General features: G+C 35.3%; 1 protein-coding gene across 13 annotated transcripts in view; it reads left to right on the forward strand.

Annotated features, from left to right (window-relative positions):
* Positions 1 to 10,123, forward strand: part of LOC144970112 (spectrin beta chain-like) — a 255,001-nt gene that overhangs the window by 35,403 nt on the left and 209,475 nt on the right. The window lies entirely within an intron of this gene.

Raw genomic sequence — 10,123 nt, forward strand, 5'->3', positions numbered from 1 at the left:
TAAGTAAATGAACCGATGAAGAGCAAATAATTCACTGATTATAGTGGGAAGAAAAATAACAATGCTAGTAACATTTTTAACGTTGTAAAAAATGTTTGTGGAGGAATATATATTTAATTCGGGCCACGGTCAAGCAAATACGGTCGTATGACCTGACCCCTTGACCAATCACCACACAACATAGTCAAACATATCCTGTCAGCAAGAAGAGAACACACAAGAACACAGTCGGTGGTCACCCTATCCGCCCCTGTCAGCTTCCGTTGGAGATGTTAATCCGATTACGGACGAACATGGCAAAAAAAGCGACAAGAATAAAACCTGACAGGCGATCACAAAACCTCATAATATAATATTATATTATTGTGATATTATATTATTATTGTGTGGTATTACATTGAGAATAGTATATTTAGATACCAGCTGATCCAGATGAATGTACAATAGAACTTCAATATATCACACTCCCACGCCATACTGCAAACTCTCCTTTTCAGACCATCAAGGATTATATCAATGTTTTATATTCACGCCAACTCATAAATTTTAAAAGTTAAAATATAAATTATAGTTAATATTCCCATTCATTTTCGTGGGGATTCTGTCTCTGTGGTCTAAGATCTTTCAAGGGAAGACGGTTGGTCCCTAATTCAAGTCCTGCTCTCACGGCGCAAACTTGAGTCATTGGAAAAGACACTTTACTCACATTTTCTAACCATACTTGGAGTGTAAAATGAGTGCTGGACCAGTAACTACTTTACTTTTGTCGGAGAGGTGACATGGTCAACTAAGCAAAGAATGTACCTCCATTCTCCGTTTGTTATGTGCCTTCTTCTGAAATTAGATAATTAAAATACTGTTAAAGCATCTCATATTAGGATAAGATTACTGGTGCTTTAGAAACGAACGAAGTTTCATTTTGGAATAAGACAAAGGTATGTGAAACATTTACGTTGAAACTCGCATACCCACGAGAATGAAGACCATTACCTTTACTTGTTCGTCTCCTCTATTTGCATATGGAATTTAACTTAAACATGAAGATTAAGAAATAGTAATAGGTCTACGAACTAAATGTTAAAAAATTCATTGACTTGGCATACCTTGGACTGAAGTATAATAATAATAAAGTATATAGTCTACCTACGTTGACTTGCACCGACCTTCTGGTGAGAATTATAACTATGATCCCCATCGCCTCAAAACGGTATTATATGAATGATGGGGAAAACCCGATGCATGAAAGGGGTTTCAATGTGAAAGTGACAAGAAATTTGACATTTTAATTTTTGTTTGTTTATGAAATTAACATTAAAGGCACTCTCCCCAGCAAAGCATTAAAACAAAACTTTTTCGAAGTCTCATTTTGTTTTTACTATAATATAATATTCAATTTTTAACACCTTAACCGCCCCGACATGTTGCTGTTTTGAAGCAATGGTTCACATATTGAATGCGGCGTGGACCCGGATTTTTTATTGTTTGAGGGGGAGGGGGGTGTTTTTTTCTGTCGAGAGTTCCTGGTTTAACAGGATTTGACAAGATTAATCGTATTAATCAGTCGTAATTGAAGGAAGAGTTTTCTGGCTAAAATTTAAAAAAAAAAGAACAAAAAACAAAACAAAAAAACAAAACAAAACAAAACAAAACAAAACAAAACAAAACAAAACACGAGAGTTTTTCAGAGTACTACAGAATGAGCAAAGGAATTTGTTGGGTTGTAGGTTGGTGTGTTTTATGTGAGATTATGTGAGTGAACTGTTAGCTCATCATTCATCACAAAACTCACAATGAAGTCTGTTTTGTGTCTGAAAATGTTTTTTTTTCCTCTTTGCTTTGTTTATTGTCGTTCAAGTGAGCGGATTGACAAGAGTTGAAATTCAGGACAGAAGACGACAGTCGCTTGATTGCAGAATACAAATAATCTATTTGAGCAGTAACAGCCTCGAAGGTCACCTGGAGCTTGAGGTCGTAAAATAAAAAAATAGTGGCAATTCGTCTTTTTGTTGCACATTTATAACAATACAATATTATAAAGAACATAGACTTGGACATATATACATATTCACACATGCACGGTAATAACTAGTAAGATCGTAGTCATTGTCACCACCATCGTCATGAACAATAACATCTTCATCATGATCATCATGATCATCATCATCATGATCATCATCATCATCATCATCATCATGATCATCATCATCATGATCATCATCATCATCATCATCATCATCATCATCATCATCACAACAACCGTCCTAATATTTCCGTTACCATCCTTCACTAACGAAAAGGTGAAAATTGACTTCGAAATGAAACATTACATTGTTACACATTGAAGCATTTCCATTTCCACCTTTTCGTTAGAAATAAATATTAATATTTTATAATCCACTGGAATTTAGGACAAAGTTTTACTCAAATGTGTCGGAAGTACGTTATTTGATTTCACAGCTTTTAGTGTTACAGTGTTACAGTCTCATGCATCTCCACATATTCAACAACTTAACTTCACAATAACGAAACATAGGAGACGGGACCTCAATTTGTAATCGAAAAAAAAAAGAAAAAAAAAAAAAGAAACAATAACTGCAATGAGTTGTTAGATGTACGCCGAGGTAATTTGATTCATTTTGCGATTGATTGGTGATTGATTGAATATTAGATAAAATGTAAATTGTTTGCATTCAAAGCGACTTGAAGCATAGTCATCGTTAACATAATATAGCCTGACACGAGAACCCTCTAGGACTGGCAGTTTGACGTCATTTTTTAGGTTTGTGTACCGTCTAGTGAGTTGTCGTTAGCAGAGCTCAAGGAAACAAGTTATTTCATTGGTTGAACTATTGAATACAACTCACGATTTGTTTTCTTTTGTGGCAAAAGACTGGCATTTTGACGTTATTTTTTTGGTCAGTGTCAGGCTAGAACTTTACGAAGGCACGCTTACAGTCACAGGCCGTTTGACATATTAAACCCGTGAGATGAATTCATCGCAATGATAAACTGATTCTTTGAAAGCAATTCTACTTGCCTAATAAATGAGTCCCCATCATCTTTTTGCTAATAGTATGACCTAAAAGTTTCGCAAGCGCTTTTTAACTTCGTAAAACTAAAACAGACAAATTTACACTCTCTTCATTATCTTCGTTTTATGACATTTTATGAGCCTAATATCATTGTGTATGTATAGCAGACCTACCGAATACTACAAAAAAATCGTAAAAATACGAATTTTTGGCTTCAACAGCAGAAATAAATAGACATTTTTGATTCAATACAATGCGTTAAAAAGAAAACATTGGTTCCACAAAGCATCTATTCAGGGTTTTGAAGGTAAATTTGATACTGATAATGGTAAAATATTGATTTGTAAAGTTAATTATAGTAACTTCTATTTCTTCCCTCTGAAAACTACGAATTTTGAACATTTCAAGTCGGCAGGTCTGCTTTAGCATTCGCTGCTCTGTGGATCATCAGACAAACAGGGCGGACAGGTAATACCGTATGGATTGAAAGAAACAATAAACGTCGCTCAATGTTTGGACATACTCGACCTGCAAAAAATTTAATGTTGTTTTTATTAGCAAAACAAATGAAGATTTTGTTATATAGTTATATAGACACACCATTATGTATTTGCCGATGAAACATGTCAGTGTTTTGTCACGAAAGGTCGCGATGAATGAGTCATGTGTTTTTAACTTTCTTGTCCAAAACGACATGTTCTTGCTTTGAGTCAGAAGTCCCAGGTTGAACCCTCCCCCTCCCCCCCCCCCAAAAAAAAAAGAAATAAATGATTTGGAATGAGCTAGCGGATAGTCATCTAAGAGTTACCTGTATTTGTCTCCTAACATTTGATAACTTTTGATATTTTTCAAAATTTGAGCTGCAATATAACTAGTCCCCTGCTTGTAATATTTATAAGGTTGTCCAAAAACTTGGCAATAAAGCTAATTCCATAGATAATAATGAGTATAAATCATACTGCATTTCATGCCATTTCGGTGTGCTTCAAACAAGCACTAACAGTTGTAATAATAATAATAATAATAATAATAATAATAATAATAATAATAATAATAATAATAATAATAATAATAATAATAATACTTTATTGCATCCCAAAAAGGAAATTTTTTGTACAGACGTGTTATAATTTACACATAAGATAAAAATACAATGGAAATAGGATGTATATATATAAAAAAGGAGCAGCTCTATAACCAGAGCTGCGCTTTATAATATGAATAATTTCAACACTGTAAAATAGTTAAAACTGTCACTATAAATTGAAAATTGAAAAGATTGCAAAACAAATAAATTAATATTTATATTTTTAAAAAGTAAAAATGAGAAATAATTATATAAAATGATTATTGCTTGTTGTTATAAAGCCTAATACTGGACGGCAGAAAAGATTTTCGGTGTCTCTCTGTTTTCGTTGAAATAGAGAAAGGGCGACCACTTCTTTCTGACATAATAATTGATGGTCTTAGTGGATGATACTGGTCATTTAATATTTTAGTTATTTTATTTATACAAAATTTCTCGTATAAAAGATCTACATCGTCAACATCATTTATATAGCGTTTAATGGATTTTTTAATATTTGAATTTATTTTGTTCCTTTCCACTGCTAAGCAATTGCCTCCCCAAGCTGTTATACAAAATGACAAAACACTTTCGATTACTGCTCTATAAAATAATGTGCAGAGGGTTTTATCTATTCTAAACTGAGAGAGTTTTGATAAAAAATATGTACGTCTGCACATCTTATGCCTAATTATTTTCAAGTGTTCATCCCACTTGAGCCTGTCATCAATCGTTACACCAAGGTATTTGTAGTGAGGAACTCGCTGGACGAATTGGTCCTTTAATTTTAACGGTTCTATCGGTTCCTTCACTCTCCTAAAGTCAATCACTAGCTCCTTTGTCTTGCTTATGTTAAGCTCTAGGTGGTGGGCATCACACCAAGACACAAATCTATCAATTTCTTGCCTATAAGCCACTTCGTTGCCATTTGTTATGAGGCCTTGAAGAGCGGTGTCATCTGCAAACTTTATTAAAGGTACACTCAGGTTTTGACTTCTACAGTCATTCGTGTATATTGTGAATAATACAGGGGACAATACACAACCTTGAGGAGCCCCAGTATTTGTAGTTATACAGGAAGATTTGTTTTGTCCTAATTGAACATATTGTGCTCTCTCCGTAAGAAATTCGAGCACCCAAGCAATTATATACTTGTTTAAATTCAGACTAGTCAATTTTTGAACAACCAACTGAGGTTGCATTGTATTGAACGCTGAAGAAAAATCTGCAAAAAGCAATCTGCAATAGCTCCTAGCGTGATCTAGATGCCTGTAGATGTTGTTTGTATAAAACATTAATGGGGTTGACATTAAAATTTAATGAACAATCCACATTGAACCATGTCTGTATTTCATGCTGACGAATTGAAAATCAGAGTAATGAGATACTATAAGATAAAAAAGGAAAATCATGCAATATCCATCTATTCATATCCGATATTATTTCCATCTATATATTATAGCAATATCTAAGGGCTGATATTTGTTTTGCTGGGGGGGGGGGGGGGGGGGGGGGAGGGGGGATGATATTTCCTGTATTTATCTTTCTGCTTTGTCTAACACTATTTTATACACACATTTTTAGATTTTTACAAACCGTTCACAACTCAATCCGCTTTCCTCACTCTATGTATTCTTTTTCTAGACAATAATTTTACTTCATTTCTCCCCTACAAATAAATAAGGTCCGTGTTTACGAAAAGGATATTGCCTTACAGTAATATTATGACATGGCCATAAACCTGGAATCTTTACCTTATTATCAGCACATTCTTCTCCTCTTCCATTTTATGGTCCCAGACAATGTCATTCTTTTTGATTTATATTCTTCTTATCTTGCGATACAGACCACCACGTCCCCGGGTATTTATCAATCAAAGGAATGTTCAGCGTATAGGGAATGAGATTAGCGGAAGAGTAGCGTCCCTTGATTGGACGTCACCCATAGTCCTGCGAGGACGAGAGACGCATGCGCACAACCAACATGACGTTCTCTCTCTAATAACTTTTCCGCCGGTGACGTCACAGACTATGGGTGACGTCCAATCAAGGGACGCTACTCTTCCGCTAATCTCATTCCCTATAGATTTTCATCGGCCACATAGTGGTATAAAAGCAGAAAATCTTATCATTATCAATTTCATTTCTAGTTGAAGTGGTTGGGAGGGGGTGGCTGTCTTGCACTGACAAAACAGCATTATATATTTTGGCTAGAAACTTGACTCCCTATATTGACCGAATACAATGATGACACCCCCCCCCCAATTTTGAGTCTCTGAAGTCATCTGTCTAAGAATTATTGACAATTTGCGAATGGGGTCATTTTAATCGACGGATATTTATAAGGTGTAAGCGTGTCTTGGTCAAAATGAAATAAAGTACATTTTGTATGAGTAAGGCAGCATGGGTGTACAATGTGTAAAGTGATGTATCCTTTTCTTATCGGTCATGCTACTCTAAACATTTTGTAATACTTTTGTTGCTTGTGATACGTATTCTGTCGTCAGTGATTGTAAAGTACACCTCCCTCGAATGACTCCGTGGCCTCACCCGAATGTTGTGACGATTATGATCCGTCACGGTTGGGTAAATAAATCATATAAATTAGATGTGTGACTATGAATCATCGTGTTAATTATAATTTTAAGTATTACAAATATTTGGGTGTGCTTTTTTTTTACGGTGTTAAGAAATTAAGGATCAGGCAGGCAACCAGCGTAAGATAAAGATCTGAACAAGTGTGTATGAAAGGTGCCCAACAAAGCAAGAAAGAAAAATAGAAGAAAAAAAAAACATCCCCAAAAAATCAGTCTACCTCGACCAAGGATCGAACCTGAGACCTGATTACCGGACCATTGGTATTCAGAAGGTCTTGAGTTTCGATCTCCAGTCCGGCTGATTTTTTTGTGATGGTTTTTTTTTCTTCTATTTTTCTTTTCTGCTTTGCCTGGCACCTTTCATACACACTTGTTCAGATTTTTACGGTGTATGCACTGAGACGAAGGCCAAATATGGACTGGCGACAAACATCAAAGAAGTCTCCATATTTGACTGTAAAAGAAGTTAACACGTCACAATATCACCTCTTTTTTTTTTCGTGGTTGGTTAAGCGTTACGCTAACGGTGTCTTGTCTTGTAACAAAGTCTCAAGAACTGCAAAACTCGATCAGTGATCGAAAAGGTGATTATGGTTCCATGGTTGTGTAATAGGGTAAAGCACTTCACAAACAGAAATTACCTTCCTCGACCCCGACAAGACGGGAGACTGGCATTACTTAATGGTGCCTAACAGTTGTCGTATCGTGTGTCGTATAGATAGTATGCAGATGACGTCACTCATGCCTTTGTTATTGTTTTTGCCATCCGCGTTTGTGAGTTGTTCTCACTAAACTGTATTAACCAGACTATAAATGTTCATGGTTACACAGAGTTTGTGTGTTGGTCCGTTATACTTCAGGATGGCAATGTTGTGAACTCCTTGGCCAAGCGCATTCTATCTATAAAATGGACTTTGATGAACGGATAAATGAGACGAACTAAAGATCATGGGAAATTGTAATTGCATTGGGATAATATGGTCAAACAACCCAATAGAAAGAAGCCCGTTTAAAACAAACAAAATAAACAAAACAAAACAAAATAAACAACAATAACGATTGTTTTGGGTTGAAACTTTTATATTGACATAGGTTACATATGTAGATAGTGTTGCTGTTCGATATTCTTATTAAAAACAGTAAACAAATACAAATAGAAAGGAAGTTAATACTGAAAAAGTAATAAAATATAATAAATAATAAAAAACCTCTACAAAACACAAACAGATATCCACACTGAGACAAGAAAAAAAAACACACCTTTTCTCTCTCAACCACACACAAACACACACACTCACACATTCACACACACACACACACACACTCACACATTCACACACACACACACATTCACACACACACACACACACACTCACACACAAACCAATAAATAAGGAAACGACACATGAAATAGGAGAGAAAACCAAAATAAACAAGAGGACAAACGAGCTTACTAACGAACGAACAAAGAACATTTCTCGACATTATTGCAGTGAAACGTAATTTAATACCTCTTTAATCTAAATTTCAATTCGTCAGCGTAATATAAATAAAATAGTTCACTGTGGATTGTTCATTTAATTTTAATGTCAATCCCATTAAATTGGCAACTGCCTAAAAATAAACCTTTGAAATGAATTAAAGTTTTATAGCAGCAACAAATGCTGCTGTGAAGCGTAACGGAATGGCATGATATGCAATATGATATATATATATATATATATATATATATATATATATATATATATATATATCTTTATATTTATATATATATATATATATATATATATATATATATATAAATCTAATATATATATATATATATATATATATATACATTATATATATATATATATATATATATAAATCTAATATATATATATATATATATATATACATTATATATATATATATATATATATATATATATAAATTCATTATTATCTTTGGAATCAATTTACTCATGATTTAATGGACAAAGCTTTTATTGCTAAGCTTCTGACTCACCTTATATATTCTTAAAATAAAATAAACAATAAATAAAATTCCCTTTATTCATCCCATAAAGGAAATTTGTCTCTAGGGTCTATTCCAAGGGAAGACTGGAATAACCCAGGCGTCAGTCGCAATGCAGCGCTGCAGATTGAGATAGGGCGAGGCGACTTGTTCGAGCTACCCAGCGCAGCGGCGGGTGATCGAACTCGACACGTTTCAGGCACGAGCAAAGACCGACCAACGCTGCTCCCCAGGACTAGTTATTATAGTATATCTCAAATTTTGAAAAGTATCACAAGTTATCAAATTTTAAAAAAGATTCTTCTAGCATGTTTTTTGGATTCTCCTGTGAGCGTGCTAGAATCTAGGGAGAACTGTATTACTTTGTCAGAGCAGAATTTTTAATTCAGAAAAGTGAGTGGAGCAGGCACTTATGTTGGTAACAACAAGAGATGAAGTGAGTAGGAAAGTTTCAGAAGACAGTAGAGAATAATATTTTTTCGCGGCCGTGATGGGATCTTGAACCCGCAACCTTACTGGTACGACAACTCCGCCTGGCCGGTGAGAGCGTGACTCTACCGTATGAGCTATCCACAGAGTCACGCTCTCACCGGCCAGGCGGAGTTGTCGTACCAGTAAAAAAATAAATTTGAAAAAAAAATCCCATTATTCATCCCCAAGGGGAAATTTGTCTTTAGGGTCTATTCCAAGGGTAGACTGGAATAACCCAGGCGTCAGCCGCAGTGCAGCGCCGCAAAGTGAGCTAGGGCTAGGTGACTTGCTCAAGGCCACACAATGCAGCGGCGGGTGATCGAACTCGTTACCTTTAGGGTACGAAGCAAAGACCGTACCGCTGAGCCACGCTGCCGCGGGTTCAAACCCCCATCACCGCCGCGAATTTTTTTTTATTCTCTATTGCCTTCTGGTACTTTCCTACTCACTTCATCTCTTGTATGTCAGAGCTGCCAATTTGAAATTTCAAAAAGTCGTCGTTTCCAAGGGAACAAGAAAAAGTCACTTTAAATAGCTTTCATCATTTCCTTTTTTTCACCCTGGGTCAGGGTATAGGCCACAGACAAACAGTTTCCATCCTTTTCTATCATGAGCTAACTTTTAAAAAATCTCATTCCAGGTCTTACCACTTCTCTTTTTATCAGCTTCTTTAATTCTTCTCAAATTCTGTCATTCCAGAAACTCTTCGGTCGCCCAAGCTAAAAAAAAAAAGATTTGATTTGTCCGTCTGCGCTAGAAATAAATAATTTACCCTCACCATGATCCAAAAATGCTCCAAAGGCCTGAATACAGGTTATAAGGAACTAAACTTTCCTTTTCAATAAGATCTATTGAGTCAAAGAAGCAACTGTTATGTCAGCATGATATAAGACGAATGTCAGAGAATTGCATAATCAAATGTGACCCTTCGCCTCAAAACGG

Source organism: Berghia stephanieae, chromosome 1 (genome assembly GCF_034508935.2).
Source record: "Berghia stephanieae isolate SIO BIC M18660-M18661 chromosome 1, UCSD_Bste_1.3, whole genome shotgun sequence".
Taxonomy (NCBI): domain Eukaryota; kingdom Metazoa; phylum Mollusca; class Gastropoda; order Nudibranchia; family Aeolidiidae; genus Berghia; species Berghia stephanieae.